This window comes from Scylla paramamosain, chromosome 31 (assembly GCF_035594125.1).
Source record: "Scylla paramamosain isolate STU-SP2022 chromosome 31, ASM3559412v1, whole genome shotgun sequence".
In the NCBI taxonomy this organism is placed as follows: domain Eukaryota; kingdom Metazoa; phylum Arthropoda; class Malacostraca; order Decapoda; family Portunidae; genus Scylla; species Scylla paramamosain.
Window position 1 is genome coordinate 6,637,974 of NC_087181.1, and position 6,706 is coordinate 6,644,679.

The 6,706-nt window shown below is 42.3% G+C and overlaps 1 protein-coding gene across 2 annotated transcripts in view; it reads left to right on the top strand.

The window, feature by feature from the left end:
* LOC135116428 (uncharacterized) overlaps positions 1-2,454 on the top strand; it is a 34,558-nt gene extending 32,104 nt beyond the window's left edge. The window contains exon 6 of one of the 2 annotated variants that reach the window (XM_064033883.1): positions 656-2,454. The gene's annotated coding sequence lies outside the window, so the exon portion shown is untranslated. The remainder of the gene's footprint in view (positions 1-655) is intronic. The other variant, XM_064033882.1, reaches the window with a different exon arrangement.
* The last annotated feature ends 4,252 nt before the right edge of the window (positions 2,455-6,706 follow it).

A 6,706-nucleotide genomic window follows, 5' to 3' on the forward strand; every position in this document is an offset into this window, starting at 1 on the left:
GTGTCTGTGATGGTGGGAACGGCGGTAGTCATCTTCACTTTCGCTGACCACCTGCAATGTGGGCAAGGCCGTTGACATAATACTTATGACGGATGGTCACCTTATTATTTTTAGAAAGGTTATGCAGAGGCAATGGAACATTTTATTTTTATTAGGGCAAATACAGCTCATTGATTTATTAGAATAAATACATCTCATTCATTCAAAACATTTGTGAATTGAAGGTGAAGAGATCATCATCATCGCTGTCAATGATGGACGTAGTTTTAATAACTCTAGGAATCACCTTCTTACGAGGGGCGGGTGGGGCACTGGGGAGTTTTGGCGTGCTGACATCCTCTGGCGTGTTAGGGGGCATATTTTATTTATTTATTTTTTTCCTGCGACTTCTTCTTCACTTCCTGGTGCTCATTATCGCCTATAGGCGGCTCATCTGACTGCCGCAGCTGTGATTTGATGGGCGACAACATCAGTGACTCTGGAAGTTGCAGCCACGACTGCTGTGACGGTGGATTCGGCTGGTACTGTGGCTGCTACTGCGGCTGTGGTTGCTGCTGTGACTGCTGCGGCTCCTGTCCTGATGGGGCATCAGGAGGTGGGGTTGCTGGCAGTGGTGACATGTTGTCATTGCTAAAGATCAATTTCTTCTTTGCAGGCTTCGACATTCTCTCCACATCGACATCCTCACAGTCGGTGTGGCTTCACTTTCCCCAACATCGCCCAAATAGATATCAAAGCAGAAAGAGATACGTTCTGTAACAGACAAAAGAAAAAAAAAAAGAAATGGTGAGAACAATGGAAAAGTTTTTTTTCTCCCCCCCTCTTCTTATTCATTGGCAAAGAATGTTAATGTAATTAACAATGGTGGAGGTGCATGATGACATGCAAGACAACGGTGTACTTATCCGTGGTCCTCAAGATGAAATGCTTGTTCCATTCTTGGAGATAAGTCTTTGATGTCCAGCTGGGTTGAGAGGTGATGGCGAAGTGACGCTTATCCATCAGCAATTAGCCCATATTGACCCCTTTCCCCCACCCCACCCCTTTCCCCATCTACCTTATTACCGTTTTACAGATGTTATAACATCTCGTTCAGCTGCCTGCCGGACAAAACGTAGGCATACAATGTGGCATTTTATGAAATATTACGTAAGCCATACAAGTAATTTTTTTTTGTCATTATATAGAAGTTGATGCTTTTTGAAGGTGGTGTGAATAATGAACATTGTACGTTTTAATGCATGCCAATTCAGTAGAAGGCAAAAGAACATGCAATAAATGCCACACATGAGGGAGTTCAACCCCTGAAGCCGATAATTTAATGTGGTAATTTTCATATGTGGACAAGTTTGCATAAAATTATGTAAGACAGTGGAATTGTATTTGGGATGTAAGTTATAGTTATCGTAATAGTCTATGGTCTGACTTTGAAAATTAAGATAAACAGTAATCCAATGACCCACTCAATGTATTTAGGATGAAAATGCATGGCTTTGCCTGTTTTCTGGCAAGATTTATCAGCTCTGTCACACGGCATTGGTCATGACAGCCTAAAAAAATAAACTCAATCGCCCAAGGTGCCTGCTAGACTGGCTTGTATTTCACATGCATTCATGATGGCTTATGCATGGACAATGCAGCGAATGTGATGATAATGATAAATTTCTATGATGCCAGTAGTGTCGGTAAAAAACTTGATGATGCAGTTGTGATTACGTCCCTTAGCAAAAGACAGATTAGTTCTTAGGTTCCCTGATTTATCCAGAGGGATGGCATTGTGCACATTCTCTTTTACAGAGTTAAAGAAACATACTGTCCGACCTTTATTAAAAGCATTAAATGTTAGGGAATTATGCGTGAACAATCCTAGTTACTCAAGAGTCGTGTAAAATAATTTTGATGCATGATGCAGGAAAGAGCTATGAATGTTATAAATAGTCGCCCCATTCACGGTGATATGTACATGTGACAGATCAGTGTGATGAAAATATAAACCATTCTTATCAATTACGCCTTGTAAGCTGTCCATATCAACTATTGCCATAGTCAAATTTTGAGGTATGATTTGCGTGAAAGGTAATTTGGCAATCAAAGACATTTGATTGGCGCCTAACACATACGTCTTATTGAGTGTCCTATTAAAAGTGTATTACATTGGATTTAGAGTCAAGGATTTATTTAACGATTCTAAGGTGGGCAGATGCAGCGTCATGTGGTCAACCCATAACTTAGCTATCTCAAGCTTAAATTCGAAACTGCTGGCGTCCTGGTGTGAATTAAGAATCCATGTTTTGTTAACTAATTCTAATCGAATTCTCACATTGACAGATTCAAGTAGGTAAGTGTCCAGACTTGATATATCCAAAAACAAAGGCGCAGTCATCGAAAGGCTGTGCATTTTACAATCTTTTATCATTTGCTTCTCGTCTTTATTCTTACCTGTGAAATAGTCTTCATCAAATTTATTGATTATGCCTTTTGATCCATCATAATCACAGTGGTAGAAGGTGATGCGACCGATAGGGTCAATTTTATCCTGAGGGATTGTAATAATTTTAATGAAGGCGTGATAGTTGAACAAAGAGTATGACTCCACAAGCTGTTTGTTAAAATTACAAGCGCAAGACTTAAACATCGTATTATTCAAGCCATTATTAAAGACGATGTGATCGTCATCATCTAGTGGCGTGCCATCCGTCTTTGCCATGCTAACTCGCAATTCTAGAGACAACGTTGATAGATCCAAAAATTGTCCTGGAACGCCAGGCAGTCTAAATTCAATGTAAGGGTCGTTAATCCCCGCATGATTATTAGCATTAGCATCTAAATTAACAGATAATACATCCAACTTTGGCCTCACAGCGATTGATAATTCGAATGTATGCAGGCAAGTCACCTGCGGGAAATTCTCACTCACAGCTGTCAGATAATTGCTCAAGGGGGTGGAGGTCGCTCCCCCTGTACATCCGGTCTGTAATGAGTCATCTTCACAACTAAGCTAAATATTGAAGATATCTGCTTTATAGCAAATCTTTCTTTTCAGTTGCCTGGTTAGCTGTTTTTTCTTTTTCTTTTTTTTTCTGACTCTAATTTTCCTCTTTTTCATTACTTGTCCACCTCGAACTATCCTTTCACCTACACCCCTCACGGCAGCGACGCCTCTATTTCTTAATGATTCGTGAAGTTGTTTCCCCTCTAAAAGCATCTGATAATAAACTTTTTTCCATTTGGAGCACTTTGGGTGCCACAGTGTGCATGAGAAAAGGAATTGCTGTTTTAGCAAAGCCACTCAACACGGAAAATAGACCGCCACCTCTTCTTGAATGGGGTGAAATAAAAACCTGGATGTCGTCTAAGCCCCCCGCCTTTGCTTTGAGTAAAAAGCAAGTCATATTCTGCTCGAGTGGGAGGTGCGAACGCTCTCATCATGATGACCACCACATCACAAATAAGACGCCAAGCATAATCACTGGCTATCTATTTCTGTCTGATATGCAGTATGAGTGTAGTTGATTTACTCCTCCCAAAGTGAATGGGCCGGCCAACTTGATCCACGAGTTGAATCGCAATCGAATCGATAATAGTGTTACACCAGGGGTATGGATGTGGGTGGCAGCACTATTGGAGGTGGCAGCAATGGGAGAGGCAGGAAAAGAGAGAGAGCAGAGATGCTTGGCCTGAGAGGAAGCGAGACTACTTTGGAAGTGTTTTCCTGCCTGTTGAGTGCCCTGTTGAGTGCCTGTCGTGCCTTGGGAGACTTGTTGTGCCCCTGTGAACTTGTAAAGCAGTGTACTTGCGGAGGATTTGTCAATAAATCTAAGAAATAGTGCCCGTGTTTTCCCTTGTGCCCCAGGCTCGCATGTGTGTGCCTTGTCCCGGCGTTCAGAGTGTGACTTATTTGAGGCCCCGCTGCTCTAGTTTCTCGACCCATGCCCATGTGGATAACATGCCCTCCTGGAGTGAGGGTTGGGTGCAACAAGTGGTGTCATAGAGTGGGATCCAGGGAACAGTGAGCAGTGAGAGATGGTGAGTCATCATGGAGTCACAAGTTGGCCACCATGACGGGGCCAAGGGCGGCTCGAGTGAAGTTAAACCGGGCCAGATGGATTTGATTGCTGCCATGCTGGCCTATATGAGGCAGGAAATGGCAGTGGACCATGAGGCACAGGCTCAGAGGGCACGTGAGCAGGCTCAACGGGTGGACGACCAGGTCCGTCATCTTGAGGATGTGCTACAGAGCAGCGTCACATCCTTGAAGGTGGAAACACAGCAGTACACCGACCAGGCTTGCAACAGCGTTAGGAATGAACTGCTGGACAAGGTGCAGACTCTGGAAGGTGAGGTCCAGGGCCTGAGGGAGGAGGTGAGGACAGAGAAGCAGCGGTGCGAGCTGGCAACAGCGCACGCGGAAGAACAGGAGGCTGATGCAATATGTTTTGCTGCTGATGCATATATATATACTGCTGGTGCAATATATTTTACTAATGGTGAGTTGGAATACCTTTACCTCAAAATACTTGCTTGTCATCTTCCAACAACAGTGAATACATCTTTGGTTTTAATATGATGGCCTCTTAGATGAGTGTGGATCCAGTTTCAGATTTCAGCAAGCCTAGTTGACCCTTCCACTCCCCATTAAAACATGAGTGATCTGAAGCAAAGTTACTGGTGTCGAGAAAATTTGCCATGGGTCCATGTTTCAGTTCATCATTTAAGTTTGTAAGTATGTCTAGACTGAATATGAAACTGTCCGTATCTTCATAAGCTAATTTAGCTCTCTCCCCATAAGTAGCTTTGATGACATGATACCAGAAGTTGTACATGTACTTCTTTTCCACTTCTAAAATATGGTAACCCAAGTAATTTGGTTGCCTGATTTTAATCGTATTCTTACTGTTGACACATATGACTTGGTCCTCACCTAATTGGTATACCCTTTTAAAGGATGGATTTCTTCAGGAAAGACTTTCTTTTTTATCACTAATTTCTGTTGGATACCATACTTCACTTCAGAAAACACGGATCTGCCATAGGCTGCATTTGACATCAGTTTGCAAATGCAATTTTTTAATGGCGCATGTCTCATTTTTATGCTTAGTAATGTTCCTTTCTATGAAAGATTTCAGGTATGGAGTCTGTCTGAAGCTATATATAGCATGGACACATTGTATTTCCAGTCCAAGTGAGAGTAAAAGTTACAGCAATTCCAGACTGATCAGATGATCTTTCAGTCCCTTATGACTGGCCACGAGTTTATGATTTTTCTTCCCCAGCTTACGACCCTCAGCTTCTAACAGTCTTTTAATGTATGGCAAGATGTCATCTTCTGTAATAGTCATATGTGCGAGGCACAGAGGGAACTCGTCTGTGGCCTGGGCCATGTCGGGGGAAACGTCACAGGTGTCTAAATGCAGCCAGAAACCGACGTCGCCATCTGTCACGTGATTCTGGATGCCAACTTCAAAAAATTCATCCATCTCTGACTGAGAAAGTTTTTTTTATGTTACCCATAGGCAGGGGGGAGCACATAACTGTTGCATATAATGAATTATAGTCCAGATAGAACACATAGGTGCCGGGACCACTGTCAGGTTCATGGTTTGACTGCAGGTGAGGTCTGACGCAAGTTACAAAGCCTCCTCGAACATTTCTTTTGATGAGGTGATACATGTTAGGCTCATAAGGTGGGTCAAGTTGAACGCCTGTTGACTTTAAAAAAGCGTCATAAGCATAAGAAGACAGTGACACATAATGTGTCATGTCCAGTCCTTAAAACGCATGCAGGTATGATCTATATTTGAGATATGTGTCGGTTAATAACCCCATATCAATCTCGCAATACAGTCTTATGTAATCACCTAAAGTGCAACAGGACGCCATACTCCACATGCTTTGAACGTGTTCATATTCTCTAAGTGACAGAGCCTTCTCCTTGACTGTGTCATAAAATGCTTCATGAGGCGGCAATTGGCGATCTTCTAAGCAGCCAATGTTGGTGATGTAATCATAAGAAAGAAACTGTTTTTGAGCACAAATTACACATCTTACATAATCAGGGAGGTAATTCATCATCTCTTGGGTGTAACACGTGTCATAGCCTGCCTGCATGTGATTCTGAACAAGATGTCCGAGGCCAGCGTTCATAATGGAAAGCGTGCCTTGAAACTGCAATTCCTTAATCCTTACTTTCAATAAATGCAATTCTGACTTGGTAAGGATGTCCACAAGCGAGTCTGGCAGCTGAAGGTCTTTTATGATTAAGGAGACATCAAAGCTCATATTATGTGCCAGAGAGATGAGATATTTCCTCATGCCACAACACTGGAGGTTGCATCATGCGCACAATGCCCCCTTGTAATTATTTTGCAGTAATGAGTGGTCGTGATGTTTATGAGGGGGGGTTTTTCACATTAAAGGGTTGACAGCAGAGCTCACAGTGCCGCTGACATTTGAACTGGACTTCATCCTCCGCAGTCATGCTAATTGATAGCTAATTACACTTTTCTTGATGATTCGCCAAGCTTCGGATAGGCTATCAATGAATTTATTCATGGGATCTTTTCCGAAATAACTTCTCTTTTCCATGACATCTCCATGCTTATTGATGATGAGATGCGAGTATCCAATTGGTTCATGTTCAGCTATCACACTCCTATTCTCCTTAGGTTTCATCATAGTTTCAAAATAAAAAAAAATGCTAAATAGG